This window comes from Phyllobates terribilis, unplaced genomic scaffold (assembly GCF_046119375.1).
Source record: "Phyllobates terribilis strain yellow unplaced genomic scaffold, ASM4611937v1 Scaffold_4__5_contigs__length_816908805, whole genome shotgun sequence".
Taxonomy (NCBI): Eukaryota; Metazoa; Chordata; class Amphibia; order Anura; family Dendrobatidae; genus Phyllobates; species Phyllobates terribilis.
In genome coordinates, this window is record NW_027362764.1 from 379,361,727 (window position 1) to 379,386,968 (window position 25,242).

At 49.0% G+C, this 25,242-nt stretch overlaps 1 protein-coding gene across 4 annotated transcripts in view; it reads left to right on the plus strand.

Annotated features, from left to right (window-relative positions):
* EPB41L4B (erythrocyte membrane protein band 4.1 like 4B) overlaps window positions 1-25,242 on the plus strand; it is a 1,171,543-nt gene that overhangs the window by 687,014 nt on the left and 459,287 nt on the right. The window lies entirely within an intron of this gene.

Consider the following 25,242-nt stretch of genomic DNA (forward strand, 5'->3'; position numbering starts at 1 on the left):
CATTGTATTGAGGACTATGTGGAGCCATTATACTGTATAGTTTACTATGTGGGTCCATTATTTTGTATAGAGAACTATGTGGGGCCCTGTATACTGTATGGAGGACTATGTGGGGCCATTGTACTGTATAGTGAACTATGTGGGGCCCTGTATACTGTATGATGAACTATGTGGGGCCATTTTACTGTATGGAGGACTATGTGGGGCCATTATACTGTTTAGAGGACTATGTGGACCCATTATACTGTATAGAGGACTATGTGGGGCCCTGTATACTGAATGGAGGACTATGTGGGCTCATTATAGTGTATAGAGGACTGTGTGGGGCCCTGTATACTGTATGGAGGACTAGGTGGGTCCATTATACTGTATAGAGGACTATGTGGGGCACTGTATACTGTATGGCGGACTATGTGGGGCACTGTATACTGTTTAGTGGACTATATGGGCCCATTATTCTGTTTAGATGTGACGCGCCCCCTGGGCCATATTCTTTAGGGGGAATATCCGGAGCCGGATCAGATGGGAGTTGTAGTCTTCCGAGTGGCTGTGACCCGGTCCGTGCCCAGGGTGTCAAACTGAGTTGTATGTGGCAGTCCTACAGATGTTGCTAAGTTCTTAATGTCGACTACGCCACCCGTTGTGTTGCGGTCACTGTGGCCGCCGCTGCAGCAGGGTCCGCTGAGGCTGATGGTGTAGGTGCAGCTTTGATGATATAACCCCCAACGGGTGGGGTATAGCCTCAGGGGGATCAGGTGCAGAGGATGGGGGTTGTGGTGATGCAGTGTAGACGGCAATCAGAGACAGAGTCGGGTTATGCAGTTTAGGATGTTTACCCACTGCTGATGTTCTGGTCACTCCAGCTTCGAGTGACCTCCCGAGCCGTGCTGCGTCCACCAGGTTCTGGATCCAGCCAACCCCCAAATAAGTCCGGAGCGTGACCCTGAGCTCTCCTTCTGTCCGTTCTCTGGCCGTCCCCACTATTGATCCACCCAGGTCCAGCTCCCTCGGGCCTTCTGTTGGGAGACCCTTGGCCTCGGGTTCCCTGGCCCTCCACGTGGTATGCCTTCGTGGTGGATGTGGTGGGTGACCGTGACAAATGCTGCCCACGGTCTCCGGTCTCTGGCTGGGGTGTGTTTTGCCCCCACCAGCTTGGGTTCCGGTACCCTGTGCCGACTCTTCACCCGGGGATTTAAGTTGGGTTCTTGGAGTCCTTTTCTGCTGTTTCCCCCTCTGGGTCTCTCTCCCTCTTCTCCTCTCTCACTCTGGGTCTTTCTTCTCTGCTCTCTGACTTCCTCTCTGCAACTGACCCTGTTCTTAGTTGGTGCCCACCTTATATACACCCTCTATGTGTGAGCTCAGGTGACCAGCACCCAATGAGCTCCTATCTTTACCCAGGCTGCTCCCCCTATCTGCCCCTACACTACTTGGGATGTACCACCCCCCTCCCACTCCAGCCAGGAACAGACTCGGTCGTACCTGCACATTTCTAAGTGGGAGTACCGTCGGTCTGCTCCTCGGAAATGGGATGTATGTAGTGCATGCAGCCTACCGAGCTCAGTTCCACACTCCTTCCCTACTCGGGAGTGGAATATCACACCTCTGGGTTGAGGTGCAATACCCCTGTAGCAGCCGAATCCTCAGGGTGCTACATTCCCCCCTGGTAAATCACAGCACGTCCTCGGGCTGTAAGACATAACACCAAAAACATACAAAATTTTTCATAAACATATAAAATATATAAAACATTATATATATAAAACTTTCTCGTCGCCTCTGGCTCCTCCTCCGGTCACTGTGCAACGTGTGACCGGGTAAAGTGCGACAGTCTTTCTAGAAAACATGGTTTTCCTATAAAACCGGTAGGGGGCGCTTTGGGAAGCGCAACTATGTACAAGGGTATGGCCGCTCTCAGTCCTCGGCCAGTTAAGGAGGGAAAGGGAATGGCTGCTCACAGTCCTCAGCCTGTGGAATTAAGGGTAAACGGGTAAACAGTTCACTCAGCTGGTCCCAACGGGGACTATATTTGCAGTAACAGTTTCTTTATACCCCGATCGGGTAACTATTTACAGCACCTGCTCCGCTGTACCCAACAACGTCTTCCTCCTGCTCCTTCTTTGGGGATCTCAGCTTCAGACCCGTCCGGATCCTCTTGCTCTTCCTCCTCACATCGCAGCTCCTCCTCTGTCAGGCGATGCACATGGAGGGCGTAAGGTCCTTTGGCACACTTGTGCCGGGTAAAGGTGACCTCGTCCCCGATGTAAAGGTCACGACCTCTGTGCCCCTCCGGCAGATGGGACTCCACGTCTCTGCGCGTGACAAAGACGTCGCCGGGGGTGTTGTTGTCTCTAATGAAGCCCCACCCATGCTGCAGGTTAAACTTTATTACAGTCCCGGTGGTACGGGGACTGTGCACTGCACGGGGGTCCCTCCTGGTTCGGCTCTTCTGCTCGGCGCTCCTTATTTGGGCCTGTTGTTCCCGGACCCGCCTCTCTCTCCGCTCCCTCGCAAACTCCTCGAGCTGCTGTCGGCAACACTCAGCACGCTCCGCTGCAGCTGCCCTGGTTTCCTGAGTGAACCCCATTAGGTCTTCTCCGGTGGGGTCCCACTCAAATTGGGCCTCTTCAAGCGGGGGCGAGATCCTTATCACGGGCTTCGGAGCCGGAATCAGGGGTGCACACATGGCCCCAACTCTCCTCTGGTGCTCCAGTTCATAATACCTCTGGGGCCAGATGAAAGGCTGCCCGTCCGGCCACGTGTGCTGGGCAAACAAGTCCTCTCCCAGACGCGGCACCCTTGGTTTTGCGGGTGCGGGCGCGGTGGTGGTGGCGCCCGGGTTGCCCAGGCCTTGCGGCCAGGCCTGGGGCACCTGGAAGGTGAAGGGCACCGTTAGGACGGCGGCGCCCTGGGCTACCTGGCCTTGCGGCCAGGCCGGAGGCTCCGCGGAGGTAGGGGGCGCTGTTGGTGCTGCGACGCCCGGGAATTCTAGGCCCTGCGACCAGGCTGGTGTTACTTCCTGCTTGGTCACGCTCGGGGTCGGTGCGTGTGACGTCACAGGGGTCGCGGCGGCGGCTTCCGGTTGGGGCCTAGTCTGCGTCGGTGACATGGCGTTTTCGGGCACAGCAGGGGGACTTTCGGGCTCTGCGACGGGGAGTTGGGGCAGGCAAGCGGTGTCCTGATTTGGGGTATAGACGTCCCCTTTACCTGCCTCCATGCGTTCGGCTCCCTTCTCGGCGCCGTCTCCGGCCTTGGGTCCTCCCGCGCCGTCCTCAGAGACGGTCTGTCTCCTCATCTTGGCTGGCGTGCTCCGGGTCTTGGTTTGCTGGGCCATCTCTCGGCTCCACTCCGCCAATGTCTCTCGCTGTACCCGGGCCATCCTCCGTGCGAGGCCCTCCAGGGCAGTCTGTGCACACTCCCGGTCTCGGGGGAGCTGTGCAAGGACCTCCACTAGGCCTAGTGGGGTCGTGGTTTCTAGCAGGCTCCTGACCAACGGGTCGGTGCTGCTCTGCTCTTCTTCCAGCAGGCTCCTGGCCAGCGGGCCGGTGCTGCTCTGCTCTCTCGCCATCTCCGGGTGAGCTTCTCTGCTACTCCTTTCCAGGCTTCCTGCCTCCGGGTGCGCTCGCTCCAGACTGCTCCAGGCGGCACCCATCTTCGTTCTTTTCTTTCGTCTCCTCCCACTTCGAGGGCGGTCCCGGGGCCACTGGGTGACTGTCAGCTCCAGGGGCGGTTCTTTCACGCTGACAGACACCTCTAGCATCACAGTCTCTGTTGGTGGGGGCGGTTTCCACTTTTGGCGCCATTTTCGGTCCTGGCCCACGATGGGAGGTGGCCTCTCGCCACCCTCTGGCACGCCCATAATGGCGTCCGCTCTTCCAAGGCGGGAAATCTTCGGAAATGGCGGGAATCGCTTCCCAGTGGCGGGAAACTCTGCAGATGGCGGGAAAAAGTTGTTAATGGCGGACACCCGGCGGGAATCGACTGGTGAAGGGGTCCGATGGCGGGGACCCTCCGGAACCGGCAGGAGACTTCTTTTTGAGGTAAACTCGTTCTTTCTTTCAGGCACGCAGTACCCGGTTGTTGTGGGCACGTAATCCTGCCGACTACGCCAAAGTTGACGCGCCCCCTGGGCCATATTCTTTAGGGGGAATATCCGGAGCCGGATCAGATGGGAGTTGTAGTCTTCCGAGTGGCTGTGACCCGGTCCGTGCCCAGGGTGTCAAACTGAGTTGTATGTGGCAGTCCTACAGATGTTGCTAAGTTCTTAATGTCGACTACGCCACCCGTTGTGTTGCGGTCACTGTGGCCGCCGCTGCAGCAGGGTCCGCTGAGGCTGATGGTGTAGGTGCAGCTTTGATGATATAACCCCCAACGGGTGGGGTATAGCCTCAGGGGGATCAGGTGCAGAGGATGGGGGTTGTGGTGATGCAGTGTAGACGGCAATCAGAGACAGAGTCGGGTTATGCAGTTTAGGATGTTTACCCACTGCTGATGTTCTGGTCACTCCAGCTTCGAGTGACCTCCCGAGCCGTGCTGCGTCCACCAGGTTCTGGATCCAGCCAACCCCCAAATAAGTCCGGAGCGTGACCCTGAGCTCTCCTTCTGTCCGTTCTCTGGCCGTCCCCACTATTGATCCACCCAGGTCCAGCTCCCTCGGGCCTTCTGTTGGGAGACCCTTGGCCTCGGGTTCCCTGGCCCTCCACGTGGTATGCCTTCGTGGTGGATGTGGTGGGTGACCGTGACAAACGCTGCCCACGGTCTCCGGTCTCTGGCTGGGGTGTGTTTTGCCCCCACCAGCTTGGGTTCCGGTACCCTGTGCCGACTCTTCACCCGGGGATTTAAGTTGGGTTCTTGGAGTCCTTTTCTGCTGTTTCCCCCTCTGGGTCTCTCTCCCTCTTCTCCTCTCTCACTCTGGGTCTTTCTTCTCTGCTCTCTGACTTCCTCTCTGCAACTGACCCTGTTCTTAGTTGGTGCCCACCTTATATACACCCTCTATGTGTGAGCTCAGGTGACCAGCACCCAATGAGCTCCTATCTTTACCCAGGCTGCTCCCCCTATCTGCCCCTACACTACTTGGGATGTACCACCCCCCTCCCACTCCAGCCAGGAACAGACTCGGTCGTACCTGCACATTTCTAAGTGGGAGTACCGTCGGTCTGCTCCTCGGAAATGGGATGTATGTAGTGCATGCAGCCTACCGAGCTCAGTTCCACACTCCTTCCCTACTCGGGAGTGGAATATCACGCCTCTGGGTTGAGGTGCAATACCCCTGTAGCAGCCGAATCCTCAGGGTGCTACAGATGACTATGTGGGGCCCTGTATACTGTATGGAGGACTATGTGGGCCAATATACTGTATGCAGGACTATGTGTGGCCATTATACTGTATGGTGGGCTATGTGGGGCCATTATACTGTATGGACGACTATGTGGGGCTATTATACTGTATGGAGAACTATATGAGCTGATTATGCTGTATAGAGGACTATGTGGGGCCCTGTATACTGTACGGAGGACTATTTGGGTCCACTATACTGTTAGAGGACTATGTGGGGCACTGTATTCTGTATGGAGGACTATATGGGGACCTGTAGCTGTATGGAGGACTATGTGGGGACATTATACTGTATACAGGACTATGTGGGCCCATTATACTGTATAGAGGACTATGTGGGGCCCTGTATACTGTATGGAGGACTATTTGGGGCCATTATACTGTATAGAGGACAATGTGGGGCCCTGTATACTGTATGGACGACTATTTGGGCCCATTATACTGTATAGAGGACTATATGGGGCCCTGTATACTGTATGGAGGACTATGTGGGGGCCATTATACTGTATGGAGGACTATGTGGGGCCCTGTATACTGTTTGGAGGACTATGTGGGCCTTTTATACTGTATAGAGGACTATGTGGGTCCGTTATACTGTATAGAGGACTATGTGGGGCCCTGTATACTGTATGGAGGACTATATGGGTCCCTGTATACTGTACGGAGGACTATGTGGGGCCATTATACTGTACGGAGGACTATGTCGTCCCATTATACTGTATAGAGAACTACGTAGAGCCAATATAATGTATATAGGACTATGTGGGGCCCTTTATACTGTGTAGAGGACTATGTGGGGCCCTGTATACTGTATGGAGGACTATGTGGCGACATTATACTGTATGGAGGACTATGTGGGTCCATTATACTGTATAGAGGACTATGTGGGACCCTGTATACCGTATGGAGGACTATGTGGGGCCATTACACAGTATGGAAGACTATGTGGGGCCATTATACAGTATGGAGGACTATGTGGGGCCATTATACAGTATGGAGGACTATGCGGGGCCATTATACAGTTTGGAGCACTATGTGGGCCATTATACTGTACGGAGGATTATTTGGGGCCATTATACAGTATGGAAGACTATGTGAAGCCATTATTCTGTATGGAAGACTATGTGGAGCCATTATTCTGTATGGAGGATAATGTGGGGCCATTTTACAGTATGGAAGACTATTTGGGGCTATTATACAGTATGGAGGACTATGGGAGGCCCATTTTACTGTATGGAGGACTATGTGGGTCCATTATACTGTATGGAGAACTATGTGGGGCCATTATACTGTATAGAGGACTATGTGGGGCCCATTATTCTGTATAGAGAACTATGTGGAGCCCATTATTCTGTATGGAGGATTATGTGGGGCCATTATACTGCATGGATGACTATTTGGGGCCATTATATTGTATGGAGCACTATGTCGGGCCATTATACTGTATGGAGGACTATGTGGGACCCATTATACTGTATGGAGGACTCTTTGTTGCCATTATACTGTATGAAGGACTATGTGGGGCACGGTATACTCTACGGAGGACTATGTGGGGCCATTCTACTGTATGGACGACTCTTTGTGGCCATTACACTGTATGGAGGTCTGTGTGGGGTTTACAGTTGGAGAATCATACCGTGATGGTGTCACCATGCTTTGTTGGGGGGATTGACAGAGAGGGGTACAGTAGGGTCATCATACTGTGAGAATGGAGGTATTCACTGTGGGGGTATCATACTGTGTTTGGGGGCATTTTTGTTTGCATCATACATTATTATCTGTTCCATTCAAGGATTTTTATTGTCTGTTAAATTACATATTTAAAATAGGCCTTAGGGCTTTTACATAACGTAATATAATATTCCACTATAATTTTTAAATTATTCATTATATTTGACAAAGAAAAACTTCCTCAACTGTAGACACTTTTTTAATAAATATCAAGGTTGGTTCTCGACTTTGTTCAAGCTTTGTACTTTGGCCCTCTGTGTATTTGAATTTGACATCCCTGGCTTTAAAGAGAACCTGTCACATCCTAGTTACTATCTACACTGCCCCCATTGCTTTGTTAGTGATGCAATGTGCATTACTAACAAGCTTTTTTCATTAAAATCAGTTGTATTATAATTATTTTATAACATTATATACACTTTGTCCTACCTACTCATTTTCAGTCATAGGGAAGTGATTCTCAAATTCAGTCACTGCTGGCGCCGCCCGCATGTTTGAATATGGCTCCCGACAAGCTCTATCAATGTGGGGCGCATATGCGGATTATAATGAGGTCAATCTGGGCTACCGCCCGGGGCCCGTGGCTCCCAGGGGGCCCATGGCCAGATTGCCCTCATTATAATGTGTGACAGGAGGGCCCAGAAGTCGGAAGATGGAATCTGCTCTGTAAAACTGGTGCGTCCGATGGAGCTGCAGAGGATGACTCACCAGCTGCTGACTGTGTAAGTGCAGGAGAGGAGGCTCTACCCACCTGCTCCGGCCTCCAGCAGAGCACAGAGCCAGCTTACAGCATGGCCACTGCTCTCCCTGCCCCTTCCCCTGCTCTGAATGTTACTGCTCCGCTCTCCCCCTCCTGCCCTGCAATTACACCGAGAGCTCTGCAGTCGGGCCTCAAGAGGAGGGGAGGCTGGCCCACAGAGAAGATGGAAGAACCTGCATCATGTACAGAAAGGGTAAGTCCATGTGCAATGTGCGGGTGTGTGTGTGTATATATATATATATATATATATATATATATATACAGTTAGGTCCATATATATTTGGACAGAGACAACATTTTTCTAATTTTGGTTCTAGACATAACCACAATGAATTTTAAACAAAACAATTCAGATGCAGTTGAAGTTCAGACTTTCAGCTTTCATTTAAGAGTATCCACATTAAAATTGGATGAAGGATTTAGGAGTTTCAGCTCCTTAACATGTGCCACCCTGTTTTTAAAGGGACCAAAAGTAATTGGACAATTGACTCCAAGGCTATTTCATGGACAGGTGTGGGCAATCCCTTCGTTATGTCATTCTCAATTAAGCAGATAAAAGGCCTGGAGTTGATTTGAGGTGTGGTGCTTGCATTTGGAAGGTTTTGCTGTGAAGTAAACATGCGGTCAAAGGAGCTCTCCATGCAGGTGAAACAAGCCATCCTTAAGCTGCAAAAAACAGGAAAAACCCATCCGAGAAATTGCTACAATATTAGGAGTGGCAAAATCTACAGTTTGGTACATCCTGAGAAAGAAAGAAAGCACTGGTGAACTCATCAATGCAAAAAGACCTGGGCGCCCACGGAAGACAACAGTGGTGGATGATCGCAGAATAATCTCCATGGTGAAGAGAAACCCCTTCACAACAGCCAACCAAGTTAACAACACTCTCCAGGACGTAGGCGTATCAATATCCAAATCTACCATAAAGAGAAGACTGCATGAAAGTAAATACAGAGGGTTCACTGCACTATGCAAGCCACTCATTAGCATCAAGAATAAAAAGGCTAGACTGGACTTTGCTAAAAACATCTAAAAAAGCTAGCACAGATCTGGAAGAACATTCTTTGGACAGATGAAACCAAGATCAACCTCTACCAGAATGATGGAAAGAGAAAAGTATGGCGAAGGCGTGGTACAGCTCATGATCCAAAGCGTAACACATCGTCTGTAAAACACGGCGGAGGCAGTGTGATGGCTTGGGCATGCATGGCTGTCAGTGGCACTGGGTCACTAGTGTTTATTGATGATGTGATACAGGACAGAAGCAGCCGAATGAATTCTGATGTATTCAGAGCCATACTGTGTGCTCAGATCCAGCCAAATGCAGCCAAACTGATTGGTCATTGTTTCATACTACAGATGCACAATGACCCAAAACATAAAGCCAAAGAAACCCAGGAGTTTATTAAAGCAAAGAAGTGGAATATTCTTGAATGGCCAAGTCAGTCACCTCATCTCAACCCAATTGAGCATGCATTTCAATTGTTAGGCTATGTGCCCACGTTGCATTTATGAAGCAGAAAATTTCTGCTGCATAAATGCAAGTCCTCTCCCGGAAAAACGCATGCGGAATTCCGCACGCGTTTATCGCGCATTTTTCGCGCGTTTATCACGCGTTTTCCACATGCGGAATTGCCTTGCGTTTTTTATGCATTGGACTAAGGCAATTCCGCTTGCGGAAACGCAAAATTAAATGACATGCTGCGGATTTTTGAACGCGGCATAAACGCTGCGGAAAAATCCGCAGCATGTGCATAGAAGTTGCGGAATCCCATTGGGGACCATGGGGTGCGGATATACATGCGTTTTTCAAGCGTTTACGCTGCGGAAATTCCGCAGCATATACGCTTGAAAAATGCTACGTGGGCACACAGCCTTAAAGACTAAACTTCAGACAGAAAGGCCCACAAACAAACAGCAACTGAAAACCACCGCAGTCAAGGCCTGGCAGAGCATCAAAAAGGAGGAAACACAGCGTCTGGTGATGTCCGTGAGTTCAAGACTTCAGGCAGTCATTGCCAACAAAGGGTTTTCAACCAAGTACTAGAAATGAACATTTTATTTACAATTATTTAATTTGTCCAATTACTTTTGGTCCCTTTAAAAACAGGGTGGCACATGTTAAGGTGCTGAAACTCCTAAACCCTTCATCCAATTTTAATGTGGATACCCTCAAATGAAAGCTGAAAGTCTGAACTTCAACTGCATCTGAATTGTTTTGTTTAAAATTCATTGTGGTAATGTCTAGAACCAAAATTAGAAAAATGTTGTCTCTGTCCAAATATATATGGTCCTAACTGTATATATATACACACGTATGTATGTATATGTGTGTGTATGTATCTATGTCTATGTATTTGTGGACCATCAGAGGGGCTCACTCGCTGTCATGGCCCGGGCCAGTTCCCGGGTATCTGTGCAGGACCGCTGTCACTTCAGCTGACATGGCCGTGAGCTGTTCAGCTGTGTCTGCTATTAATGACATGGCAGGGGCAACACTGCGCCTATAATTGTGCTTGTGTATTGCCCCTGTCTTGTCATTACTACCAGACACAACCGCACAGCGCACGGCCATGTCAGGTGAAGTGCCGGCAATCAAGCAGCGCCAGAGGTCCTACACAGATGCCGTAGAAGCAGCCCAGGCCCCAACGGCGAGTGGGCACCTCTGATGGTCCAGGGCCATGTCTGTGACATGCCGGCGGCCCTGCACTGAGACATGCCTGAGGAGCTGCTGGACAGGATAGTTTTATGTGTTTATAAGATTTGTACGTATGCCTGTATGCATGTGTCTGTGCGCATGTCTGCGTACCGTGCGTGTGCGCATGTCTGCGTACCGTGCTTGCGTGTATGTCTGCGTACCGTGCGTGCGCACGTGTCATGGCCCGGCTGCATCACAGCTAGAAGACACGGCCCTGTGCGCGGCAGTGTCTGCTAGCGTGACGTCATGCAGTGTGCCCTGCACTGCTTCTTACCACCAGAGAGGAGCTGGATGACGGGAGCCGAACAGGGGGATGGTGTGTGGTGTGTGTGTGTGTCACAGTGCGTGTCAGTGTGTGCAGATATAATTGTGTGATATGTCTGTTTATATGTTTTTTTGTGTTTCAAATGTGTTGATGGCTAAAGTGTCCACGATGCAGAAATGCTGCATATTTTTTCTGCTTCTCCCTGGCAGGAAAAATGCATGCGGATTTTACATGCGTTTTTCCTGCCAGGTAGAAGCGTTTGTCAAGCGTTTTTGCATGCATTTCTGCATGCGGGTTATCAAGCGCTTTTCCAAGCGATTTTAGCATCACTTGGAAAAGTGCTTGACAACTTGGTCACACTATATAAATCCATGCAACTGGCATGGATTTATATAGTTTGACCAAGTAATAGTTAAAAAAAAAAGAATAAGAATGCTAAAAAATAAAAAATAAAGATTATACTTACCTTCAGATGTCCCCCGGTCTTTTCTCCCCTGCGTCCGGTCTCTTGCACTGCTCGCGGTGGTGTGAATGATCCTTTCATAACGTCATTTAGTCATGTGACAGGTCTCGCAACCGCCAATGTTAGCGGTCGTGTGACCTGTCACATGACTAAATGACGTCATGGCAAGTCCTCACACCACCGCGACCCATACAACACACCTGACGCATCGCTGAGGAGACCGGGGGCCATCGGAAGGTAAGTATAATCTTTATTTTTTATTTTAATTTCTTTTTTTTACAGGTACCATGGTACCCGGGTCTGGAGGAGAGTCTCCTCTTCTCCAGACCCGGGTACTATCCACATATAGAATCGCATAATATCCGCATGTGCACATGTAGTCATACGGATATTATGCGATTCAATGCAAGTCAATGGCGGCAATTACACTGCGTGTCCGCAAAATTAATGGAAATGCTGCGTATTTTTCCGCAATGATAATCCGCAGCGGAAATTTCCACAGCGTGTGCACAGCACATGCGGATTATCATTGGGGACAATGGGGCACGTATTACCAAGCGTTTTTTAAGCGTTGAAAAACGCATAGTGGGCACGCAGCCTATGTATTTGTGTATGTATTTGTCTTTGTCTGTATATGTTTGTTTGTGTGTGTGCGGCCTCCTGCTGTATCTTGTGGGGGGCGCCGTGCGGCCTCATGCTGTATCTGGGGGGGAACCGTGCGGCCTCGTGCTGTATCTGGATGGGCGCCGTGCAGCCTCGGGCTGTATCTGGGGGGGCGCCGTGTGGCCTCCAGCTATATCTGGGGGGGGGGCGCCGTGCGGCCTCCAGCTGTATCTGGGGGGGGTGCCGTGCGGCCTCCAGCTGTAACTGGGGGGGGCGCCATGCAGCCTCCAGCTGTATCTGGTGGGGGCGCCGTGTGGCTTCCGGCTGTATCTGGGGGGGTGCCGTGCGGCCTCCGGCTGTATCTGGGGGGGGGGCGCCGTGCGGCTTTCGGCTGTATCTGGGGGGGCGCCGTGCGGCCTCCTGCTGTGCATAGGAGGATTATGTGGAAGCTCATATTATACAGTATGAGATCCTACATACATAGGGGGATGTCAGCATACTTAATTGTGCTCAATATTAAGTCATACAATTAATATAAAAGAATAATTATAATTAATATATTAGTATTATGCAGAATTAATTTCACATGAACTATCACATGATCTATCAAAGGGGGATCATGTGACAAGTCACGTGATACAACAGGTGTGTGCGTGCGTGGGGGGGGCCCACGCCTTCTAAACTGCCCGGGGTCCTTGCTACTCTTAATCCATCCCTGGTGGGGCACATGTGTATTTCTACATGTCCGGTGCTGGTCCCGCTCCTGCGCAGTGAGGCTGTGCCGCTGCTCATGGGCCACTGCTGTACGCTTGCCCTCTAGGCCAAAATTTGCCAGCCAGCCCCTGACACACAGTGACATCTCCGTACCAACAGCTTTTACTGACAGCTGCCTGGCACAGCGAGAGATGTGGGGACCCATTTCAGTGGTCCCCGATCTCGGATTTCTGCAATCAGTCAGTCAATCTGAATGACCAATCACAGCATGTGATCACCGGAAAGTGCTGAAATGTTAGCACTTCCCTGCAAATTCACCACCGGAGCTCGGGTCAGCTGACAGCTGAGCTCCTGCAGTAACAGACAGGGCCAGAGTCCATACCTCCCCTTGCTGATTAACCCTCCATATGGCACGTTCAATAGTAATTGTGACATTTAGAAGGTTGTGAGAGGCTCCCTCTTTAACCCCCATCGGCACCCCTGTGACAAAATCACAGGGATTCAATACTTGTCATGGCACCTGGAGGTCAAACAATGACCTCCTGGTGTGTCAGGTACAGTGGCCTGTTAGACCTAGCCATCTGCCTGTGTAATATGACAGGTCTCATGCATTGCAGTACATGTGTATTGCAATGCATGAGAACAGTGATTAGAGTAATAAAAGTTAAAGTTCCATAGAGGGACTAGGCAAAAGTTAAGAAGAAGATTGAAAAAATTATTAAAAAAAAACAAGAAACGCTAAATAAATAACAAAAAATATTAGACCAATAAGTATGTATATTTATGTAACAACAAAAATAAAGAAAAAAAAGTATACATACAGTATTTGGTATCAATAAACTTAAACAATACATACAGGTCAGCGACTGGTACAGGAGGAGAGAGGACCCTGCCCTAGAGGGCTCACAGTCCACAGATAAATAAATAGATGGATTAAATAGGATAGATGTTTTGTAGACATTTAATGTCACAAGCCCCTTACATATAATAAACTACCACCTTTTATTTACTTCATTTTTTAAACCTATGAAATAAATAACCTGACCTGCGGTAAATAAATAACGTGACATGCGGCAACCATAATGACGTCACTGCTCGTCCCTGCATCCGGGTTTTCACGATGATCCCACTGTATTTTGGCGGCCATGGTGAGCGGGAACATTTCTCATGTCTCCGCTCAGCACAGCCTCCACATGTAGTAGAGTTGGAAATCGTCGTGGGACGTGGGATGGATTTACGGCGGATCCCTTTGGATTGTTTTATTTTTTAAATCTAATAAATGGGTAAAAGAGGGTTGGGGAGTGCTTTTTACAATTAAAGGACTTTTCTCTGTGTGTGTTTATTACTTTTGACTACAGGGTTAGTAATGGGGGTGTATTATAGACACCTCTCCATTACAAACCCATGGGCTTGATGTCAGCAGACATTACACAGCTGACATCAACCCCAAAACCATTACCCCATTTGCCAATGCACCAGGGCAAGTGTAGCGGTGCCTGAACGTACCGCTGGGCAGGTCTCAAATATGGTACAGGAGATGATGAGACAGAAACAAAACACCGGCTTTATTGAGAGTCAGAGGATTTTATGCCAGAAAATAAGACTAACAGTTGTAATGATGAATACAATAGTGGTTACAAGAGGAGATAGGTGGAGCGCTTCACGCAAGCCGTGCTCCAGCTATGGCAATGCAAATTACAATACAAATAGTAAAAACAATTTCTATCAACTACTCTCTGCTAATTTCCTATCTGGCTTCCGATAATCGGGCCGCGCTGCTACAGCGCTCTAACTAGTGAAACCTGCTCTAAACCCTAAAACAGTTTGACACCGGTGTCACACTCAGTTTTGTAGTCTTAGAAGAAGATCTTATAACTGCTACTTGGTCCTGATGAAGCAGAGTTTGTTGTGTTGAGCTCTTCCTTCAGGTTAATAGATCCGTCCTCTTCCAGATCTGGGCAAGTTTTGTTCCCACTTTCAATGTTGAAGGATTACTGGTACCACAGAGTAGTTTTCCTCTATCAAATTACAGGCACTCGGGGAGAATTACCCTGGCTATGCAATGCACCTTTCTCCTTATGACACGGTCCTGGAGATCGATCTTGTGGTAAATGGGCACTATCTTTTCTCTTGTTAGGACAGACTTATTGTCTTGCATGTCTCTTAGACACGGCAGCAGCAGGCTCACCATGGCTAATGTCTCTCGCAGCATCCATGAGTCCCCCTCTTCAGTTGCTCAACCGACACCAACTGCCCCATGTCCCAACCAACACCCAGCAGGCTGCAAGGGGGGAAGGACTAGTTCACGTACACACAAATCAGAGGGGAGTATTGTCTCTTAAAATAACAGTGTAATTCAGTTGGTAGGCTGACTAGGGGCCAACCCCCTACACAGGGGGAGAGCTGAGGCTATGCGGCAGAATTGGTGCATCTAATGGATACGCCATTTCTGGGGCAACTGAGCACTAGTGTTATTAGTCTGGGAGGGGGCCTATTAATATCAGCCCGCAGCTGTCTGTTTAGTCTTTGCTAGTTATTAAAAATAGAGGGGACCCCACGTCATTATTTTTTGGTGTCCCCCCATTTTAATAACCAGTAACCAGTAAAAGCTTCGCAGACAGCTCTGAGCCGTTATTAATAAGCTGGGAAGATGCATGGATATCAGCCCCTTCCCAGAACAATAACACCAGCCCCCAGCTGTCTGCTTTTTTAAGAAAATAAGGGGAATCTCACACCATTTGTTTCTTTATCTATTTATTATCTAAATACAGTACATATACAGTAAAATACACATGCACTGCACTAATTATATGTCACTGACATCTTTCTATCTATTCTATGTATATATCTATTCTATCTATTCTATTCTGATGGTTCGGGCTGTGAATTTACTGTGCTTGGCTGATGAAATGTCAGATTTCCTATGAGATGGGTGCGTAAAAATCAGACGGCACACGCATGATCCATATACCATTCGATTTTTTTTTTCTCGCATCCATTGACTTGCATTGGTGAGTCTCGTCCAATATACGCAGCCACTCGCAGCATGCTGTGATCCAAGCTGAGAAAAAAAACGCAGATGAGCACTGAATCAGTGAATAACAGTCAGAGTGCAATCCGATTTTTCCTTGGATTGCACTTGTTCGATTTATAAGCAGATGAGAATGACCCTTTAAGCTGTGTTATCACTTTTAGCACAGGGTGAACAGCGTGGAAGATTGGCTCACTCGGCTGCTCTCAGAGGAAGACACAGGAACGTTTTTCTTCTGCTGGTTTATTTCAACATGGCATAAACCACTGCAGGTTTAACAAAATAAACATGGCCTTTCTGGCATGATGGCAAAATAAAAGATAACTTATAGCACAGTGCCTGTGCCTCCTGTGCCTGGAGAAGATGTGCCTTCACAATAGGCATCACTTTTGCCATTATCTCCTGCAACTGGACGACGTATTCTATGATGCTCTGGTGAGGCGTGACCTCAGCTTCCCATGTTTCCTTGGCGATCTCTAGGAGCCCTTGCAGATGTCTACTGTACAGGAGCTCAAACAGAGAAGCCAGTAGAGGCTTGAGGAATTTCTCTGATGGAGAAGAGAAGAAACGGAAGTATAGTCCCTGTCTCGACTGTCCTCAATGAACTTCTTGAGCATAGCTTTTAAGGTCTTATTGAAACGCCCTACTAGGCTGTCTGTCTGCAGATGGCAGACTGAGGTTCGCAGCTATGCAATCTGGAGGACCTTAAACAGCTTCTTCATCACCTTGCTCATGAAGGGGATTCCTTGGTACATCAAGATCTCCTTTGGCAGGACCATCCTGGCAAAAATATGGACAAGTTCTTGAGCTATACTCTTGGCAGAAGAGTTCCTTAGTAGTACCGCTTCTGGGTAACGGGTCACATAGTCCATGACCACTAGGATGTATCGATGCCCCTGAGCTGACTTAACTAAGGGACCTACTAGGTCCTTGGCAATTCTCTCAAATGGGACTTCTATCACTGGTAACAAGACTTTGGAAGTGAGAAGAGGGAGTGGTTATCTGGCAGATGGAGCCGGACCTACAATAATTTAGGATCACCTGGTAACATTCAGGCCAATAGAACTTCCGTATTATCCTCTCCTGAGTTTTCTCTACACCCGGATGTTCCCCCAAAACATGCAAATGGGCCATGTCTAAAACTCTCTGCCGGTAGAGTCCTGGAACCAACAGCTGTTCCACTATCTCACCTCCCCTCAGTTTGGTCACCTGATGCACTAACTCCCCACTAACTGCAAAGTGTGGAAATCTGGTGTCTTCCCCCGACTCTTGAGCAAGCCCATTACAGACGATAACATTTTTAAACACCCTCTTTAAGGTAAGGTCTATAACTTGAGCAGTCCCAAAGTTCTCTCCGGACACTTCTAACTCAGGGAGGTTGGACTCCTTGGTCACCGTCTCATCCTCCTCAGCAAGAACACACAGTGGAAACTCCTCTATCTTTGTTTTCAATGGAGGTTCTTCCCAATGGATCTGGCTTTTGTCCAAGACACTCAGTACGACCCCCTTTTGCCACAAATCCAAAAACAAGGCAATATCCTGCCCTAATATGACCGGATGTATCAAGCCCTTGACTACCCCAACCTCATGGGACTGGGCGGCACCACAGTCTGTTCCCACAGTTACTCAGGTCACCAGGTAGTTCTTGGAGTCTCTGTGTATACGGCGTATGCCCACGGATGTAGCAGGGATCAACTAGTGGGGAATTGTAGCACTGATCGGGGTCACCAGATTTCCCAAGTCCAACAGTCCAAGTACCATTACCCCATTAATTAACATGGCACACGCTTGCGACACCTCGCTGGCATGACAGTCCAAACTAAAGGCCGGATAGGCATAATAGGAACAACGCCAGCCCATTGGTTCAGGGGACATATGACATTGGGCGGCTTCGTGTCCAGGATTATGACATTGCCAACAGACCACATCCTTAACTATAGGCTTTGTGGGATTGGGACGCCCTCCATTTGTGGCTTTAAATCCCAGCGGTAGTGAGCCCATCCCCTTTGGGTATTCCAGTACGGAGAAGTGACGATGTCCTGTTACGAGGGATTTCTCGACAACCTGGTACCTCTCTACTAGGCCAACCAGGTCATCTGCGTTCCGAAGATCGCCCTGGGCAACCCAGGTCTGCACTGGCCTGGGAAGGGAGTGGATGAATCTGTCCATGACCATACGCTCTACCATCTGGCAGAAATGGAAGACTCTGGCTGCAAACACTTTTGGACTAGATGTAACAAGTCAAACATCTGCAAGCAAGAAGGTTTGTTACCAGCAATACACCCAGTGGCTTTCACCAACATAGTTACTCCCAGGTGTGCAAAGATTTTGGTCTTTGGCTTGGAATATTCCTTGGCATCCTGTAGTGCTAAGTCATAACACTCTTTTTGGGGTTTCCCAGTCAAATATGGCGCCAGCACCTCCGCCCACTGCTCTGGCGTACGTTTCTTCTGATCAGCCACCCTCTTGAAAACCGTGAAAAAGCCTTCTACATCATCCCCGGGGGTCATCTTCTGCATGGCCTGTCATACCGCCTTCCGGAGTCATCAGCCGGACTTAGGGGTGGGGCGGTCATCCTGCCCTGGATGGCGCTCGCCAGAAACTGCATCTGCTATCCATGCTTCTGCTGGTGCTGTTGCATTTGCTGTAGCACCAGCCTGTTTGTCTTCTGCTGCGTCTGGACCAGGTGTATATTTACTTCGTTCATGCTACCGGACGAACCTTGTTGGCTGGTAGCCTACACCCAGGACATATAACGTTTTCTGTAGCAGCTACACGTGTTCCTGGAATGCTGCCCACATTCAAAACAGCAACTGTGGTAGATTGGCTCACTTTGCTGCTCTCAGAGGTAGACACAGGAATGTTTTTTTTCTGCTGGTTTATTTATACATGGCATAAACCACTACAGTTTCAACAAAATAAACATGGTCTTTCTGGCATAACGGCAAAACAAAAGATAACTTATAGCACAGTCCATATGCCTAAGGGATTCGCCCGCTTAGGATACAATAAACTTCAACTCCCACTGGAGTTCCCAACTGGAGACTTCCTTGTCTCCAAACACACAACAGACAAAAAAACTTAGTAGCTGGACAAAAAAGTTTTTTTAGTGTGTGGTAGCAGCCAAACATAAAAACAACTGTATAAATCTGGTATTGCTGTAATCACACCGACCCCAAGAAGAAATTTGTCTAATCACATATACCGCACATTGAGTGGTATAAAAAAAAAGAACTATAAGCTGTTCTTCATCTGCTGTTGATTTCTTCATTCTGCCTCCCAAATATCACAGTAAGACTCATCTCACATTTATACTGTACTCTACGCTGAGCGTTTACAACAGCGTTTCCGTGTAAATCTCTGAAATACTGTACGTGATTCAGGCTTAACCTCAGGCGGAAGATTCTCTATAGTGAGGCAGATGGTTATACTGTGGACTATGCCTGGCCTATGATCCAGGCATGCCCATCTTTTTAGGCGTGCATGAAAACGTGGTCAGGCCACAGTTTTGTGCACCTCTTAAAAGACAGATACTGCCGAACAGAAGCCACACAGAGTCCAGAATATCTCTGTGGCTTAATTAGTGAATGGATCCCTCGGGGGTGTCATCGGAATCACTTATTTTGAAGATTTAGATGGAAACCCCGATGTAAGTGCTCAGGGAAGAGCACACGATAAATGTGAACTGATCCAAAATATTCTGTACCCCAAAATGCCACCTATAAATGATTCTACTCAACCCACAAAAATCAAGTCCTCACTCAGGTCAGTCATCTGTTAACAGAAATATGGGAGGTGTCCAGTTACTGGTAGCACAAAGGCTGTGGAAAAGTGATATGGCTCCCGCCAAAAGAAATTAAGTGAAATCTGTGTTCCCAAATCCAAATTACCCTCCTCCTGAGCTCCACAGTGTGCTTGAACCGCAGTTATCGTTAATATGTTTGGCATTACTGTAGGGATGAGAGCCCACTTAATTTTCAGGGTATGTGTCTCCTGAAACATGAGCTGGGCACTACAAAGTGTTGGTCACTACAAGGGCATATTAATATTTTCACTTAGAAAACATCCATTGCTGCTCGTTTCTGGAAAACACCTGTGTCACCCAGGGGGATATAGGGGACTCGGTACCCGGGCCTTTTACCTTGTTTAGGATGTCACGGCAGTTGGCTCCCGGGCCCGTACTCTGGGGTCTCTCTTGAAAAGGGGGTTTTAGTGTACAGTTTGTCTCGTGATGCCACCTGTGGTTTCCGGTAATAGTTACCGGCGCTGCTGCCGACCTCCGGGGGTGATGGGATGGCAGCTGGGATGTTTCTGCTCCCCACAGGCGGAGCGGGCCCCCGGGGCAGTGTAGGTGTAGATGGTGATGCTGGGCATTGAGGTGCAGTAGAGATGGCGCAGCAGGAGTAACTGACAGAGACAGGAGAATCACTTCAGTACCTTTACTGGTGCGGATGTCAGGTACGGTCCAGGGTACTCGGTATGAAGGGTGCACTTCTGGACTCTCCCCAGTGAGCGGGTAAAAGGCCTCCTTGTCCGTTTCTCCCTCTCTCTAAGCTCCTGGCCAGCCTGCAACTTGGCCTAGCTTCTGTGTTGTGTCGTTCTCTCACCTGTCACTTGGTAGTAGGACCTTTCTCTGGCAACCACTATCCCTGGACGCCAGGTCCTTCAGGGTTCCTAGTCCTGTAAAGGGTTTAGCTTCAGGTCGTCCAGGGATCTGTAATCCTCCTGGTATGCCGGTAGTCCCTACTGGGTATAGAGGACTCTGTAGGCGCGGACCCGGTGTCCGGATTAAGTCTTGGGGTGGGCCTGTGATGCTCCTCTCCCCCCTTAACTCCCTTCTCCTCTTTGCCTCCGGCCACACTCAGGGCCCTCAGTACACAGCAGCCCACGTGCTGCTTCTTCACTGGTCTAAGTGCCAGCACACTATCTGACTGAACACTCAGACTGACTAGCTGCCTGACTCCACCCTCCATATATATATCCCTAACAGGCTCCCTCTGGTAGTTTGAGGTGGAAGGGTGGAGGTGTTTGTTTGTAGTGAGGGCCTCTTGTGGAAAAGTCCATCCATACACCCTTTTGGGTCCTGTGGTACCTGTAGTAGCAGGGTGCCACATTCCCCCCTAGTGCAATTCAGTACTCTTGGACTGAAGCATTTTTAAAACAGGTATCAACAATAACAATAATAATAACAGTAATAATGTTACAATAAGTCCCTTCACCAGGTGTCCATTTCGCTGATGAAGGTGTAACAACAGGAGCATGAGGGACCCGCCTGAAAACCCTCAACGTAGGCCCTGGACGTGGCTACAGGGCATAGACGATCCAGATCCTGGACCTCGTCTTCGGTCACGCCAAACGGGTTTTTGTTCTGAGGTCTTTTCATATGCAACAAATAAGGAGGCACTTTGATAAGTGCAACTATTTACAAGGAAACTTTTTGGCTGCTCACAGTCCTCAGCCTACAAGTCTCTGTACCCTGACAGGTAACTACAGGCACACATTAATTTCAGTTTACACAATAAACAATAGGCAATACCCAACTGGGTAACTATTTATACTTTAGGCATTTTGTATTTTAATCCCTAAACCTGGCAGGGATTTGGCCTTGTGTGCTGCGTGTGGATCTTCGTAGCACTGGGGTGGTACTGGTGTCTGTGCATGCACTCTCTGCTAACCTATCAGGTGTACGTGCTGGTAGATTATAAAACTGCCTCAATCTCTCTATGGGACTGGCAAGTGCACTGATTACTGGGCCTTCAGGCTCTGCTTCATCGGGTGATCCTCCTCTGACTGAGGACTCTTCCTGTTTCTGAGCAGGTTCCTCTAGGGCGCTCACAGGTTCTTCTTGTGGTTGATAGAAGTGTATTACTGGTATAATAACTGGTCCATCAAGTTGAGGCCAGTCCGCAGGGAAATCTCCTAGAACTGTGTGAAGCACGTCTTCCTTGGGTACTTCCTCCTCCGTTGTCTTCAGTAGACCTGGGCACACCTTCAAGTGGTCTCTTGAGACTGTTATGGTTGTCTTACCTCCATCCTTACTAATTAGGCTGGTTTTACTGTTGTCAAATCTGGAGTTTAGCACAGTGTAGGGCTCTCTTTCCCACTGGTCATCGAGCTTGTGACCTCATCTTTTCCGCTTTAGCTCTATTTCTCCAGGTGCCAAGGGTTCTGCTGGTGCATGCTTATTGTACTGTTCTTCTTGCCTTTCCCTTACTCTGTTTAGACTGTCTTCGACACATGCCTGTACTTTCCTGTACTGCTCTTGCCGACTCGTGTCCCAATCTTCAGTGGACATATCTGCAGTAGGTTCTACCACTCCGAGCTCCAGGTCCATGGGCAATTTTTCAGGTCTTGCTCTCATAAGGTACACTGGGGTACAATTTGTAGAACTCACGGGTATGTGGTTATACAGGTCCACTAGGTCAGGTAGCTTTTCTGGCCACTGGTTCCTCTCCTCCAAAGGCAGGGTTTTTAACAGATCTATGACGATGTTATTCATTTTCTCGCACATACCGTTGGTTTGTGGATGATATGGCGTAGTCCGGATCTTCTTGCATCCATACAGGTGACCGAATTCCTTGAATAGCTTAGCTTCAAAAGCAGGGCCTTGATCTGTTAGCACCTTGTCCGGATATCCATGGGGTCTGCAGAAGTAGGCTTGAAACGTTCTTGCTGCAGTTTCTGCTGTCAGATCCTTGACGGGGGCTACCACCAGGAGCCGGGAATAGTGATCCACCATGGTCAGGGCATAGGAATAGCCTGATCTGCTGGGCGACAGTTTGACGTGATCCAGAGCGACAATCTCCAGGGGTTGGGTTGTCTTGATGGACTGCAAAGGTACTTTCTGGCTGCCGTAGTCTTTCCTTCTGAGGCTACAGGGTCCACAATTCCGGCACCACCTTTCTATGGAACTCCGCATTCCAACCCAATAGAACCAGTCCTTCAGCAGGGTTTCCAGCTTCTTCCAGCCAAAGTGACCTGCTTGGTCGTGGTAGGCCTCTTACACCATCTGGATATCTGTCCTAGGTACAACAACCTGCCACACCATTTCATGGGTCTTGGGGTTGACATACCTTCTGCACAGCTTCTCTCTGTAGATGAACAGCCGGCTTCTCTCATTCCACAGGTGTTTGGCTTGTGGAGAAGCATCCTTCTCCAGGTGAGAACCTTCTTGGGTTATCAGTCTTTTGATGAGGCTGACAACCGGGTCACTGTCCTGGGTCTCCTTCCAACTGTGATGAGGTAAAGGATTCAGTGTCCTACCATGACGTCTTCTGGAGGCATGTTGCTCGTGGACCACTCCGCTTCTGTGGAAAGCAGGTAATTCAATTTCTTCTAGGTCATCCACTTCATCCTCGGTGTTCGACGGGTGGGGCATTCTTGACAGGGCATCTGCATTGGTGTTCTTGTGACCTGCCCGGTACTTGATTGTGAACTGATAATTCGACAACCTGGCTACCCAACGCTGTTCCATGGCTCCCAACCTGGCTGTCTCCAGGTGTGTCAAGGGGTTATTGTCGGTAAAGACTGTGAATTTAGTTGAGGTTAGGTAATGCTTGAATCTTTCAGTGATAGCCCAGACCAAGGCCAGGAACTCCAGCTTGAAGGAACTGTAATTCTCCGGGTTCCTCTCAGTAGGGCGAAGCTTTCTACTGGCATAGGCGATTACCTTTTCTCTGCCGTTTTGCTTCTGGGACAACACAGCTCCCAGTCCCTCATTGCTGGCATCTGTGTACAACAGGAAAGGTTGGCTGTAGTCGGGGTAATCCAGGATTTCCTCACCGGTTAGGACTTCCTTCATTGATGCAAAGGACTTTTACCTCTTTTGGACTGTCCTACTAGGAGATCTTATAAAGGTGTGGCCTTTTTGGTATAGTCCTTAATGAACCTCCTGTAGTACCCGACCAGTCCCAGGAATTGACGTACCTTTTTGATGTTCCTTGGTTCAGGCCACTTCTGGATGGCAGTGACCTTTTCCGGGTCTGGTGATACTCCCTCTGAGCTGACTACGTGTCCCAGGTACTGAACCTTCTGTTTGAGCAGGTGGCACTTGGAAGGTTTTAGTTTCATCCCATACCGGGACAATGCCTCAAATACCACCGCCAGGTGCTTTAGATGGTCCTCATACATCCTCGAGTACACGATAACGTCATCCAGGTATAGCAGCACTGTCTCAAAGTTCCGGTGTCCCAATTTACACTCCACCAACCTCTGGAACGTTCCGGGTGCGTTGCAGAGTCCAAATGGCATGCTGTTGAACTCGCATAATCCCTTTGGGGTGGTGAATGCTGTCTTCTCCCGGTTTTCCTCAGCAACAGCAACTTGCCAGTACCCGCTAGTGAGATCCAATGTAGAGAAATAATTGGCAGATTTTAGTGCAGCCAGGGATTCCTCTATGCGGGGCAAAGGGTATGCATCTTTATGTGTTATTCGATTAATTTGTCTGTAATCTACACACATCCTCATGCTACCATCCTTTTTCCTGACCAGGACCAGGGGAGCTGCCCTGGGGCTACAGCTATCCCTTACCACCCCTGCCTTTTTTACATCATTCAACATTTCTTTGGCTTTTTGGTAATGTGCTGGTGGTATGGGTCTGTAACGCTCCTTAATGGGTGGATGGTTACCGGTGGGTATGTGGTGTTGTACCCCTTTAACCCTTCCAAAATCAAGTGGGTGTTTACTAAACACCTGTTCATATTCCTGAACCACTCTGTAAACACCGTATTTCTGATGGACAGGAGTGGCGTCAGTCCCAACATGGAGCTGTTGACACCATTCCTCCAGCTGAACTTCGGAGTCATTGTCCTCCACTGTATCTGGTGGGGTCAAGGATTCCACTGTGTGTATGGCATCATTATTCACAGTATACAGTCTGGCAACAGTGGCGTATGGTGGCAATTTAATTTCCTCCTCCCCGCAATTTAGGAGACGTATGGGCACCCTTCCATTGCGCACATCAACTACCCCTCTAGCAGTTAGGAGTGTAGGTCTGTGCTCTGAGTTGATGGGCTCTACTACCGCCTAGTAGTTCTGTCCCTTGAGACCTATTGCTGCCCTACACCAAATCAGCATTTCACTCATTGGGGGAATCACAATGCGTATTCGGTCTGTCACCCGAATTTCCTTCTGGAGCACCTTCCTCTGCCCTGGTTTGTCAGTGTCAGCAATCTTTTGGAGTAAAAACAACACTTCTCCCAAACAGTTACCAACAACATTTGTACCAAGTATCATATATGGATTTGTATCACTAGGGTTAGATTCTATGACAATCAGTCCTTGGTCCTTTAGTTCCACTCTCCTCACCTTCACTGTCACGTCTTTAACTCCTACCTGGTTAAGAGGAATGCCATTGGAGGCATACACAGAGAGATTTGGGGCTGGCGGGTGGAGTTCATCTATGGACCAGTACCTTTTGTAGAGGACATCAGGTATGATGGTTACCTGTGAGCCAGTGTCCAGTAGTGCAGGTATTGCTATGCCGTCCAGCACGATGGACAGGAAAGGCCTTCCTCCTACAAACCGGTCGTACCAGCTTGATGGGCCTGGTTGATCTACTCCTGGGTGTCGGCCCTTGGCCCCAGGGTTTGCCCGTTTAAAGGACAGATCCGCGCGGTGTGGCCTGTCTTGTGGCAACGTAGCAGAT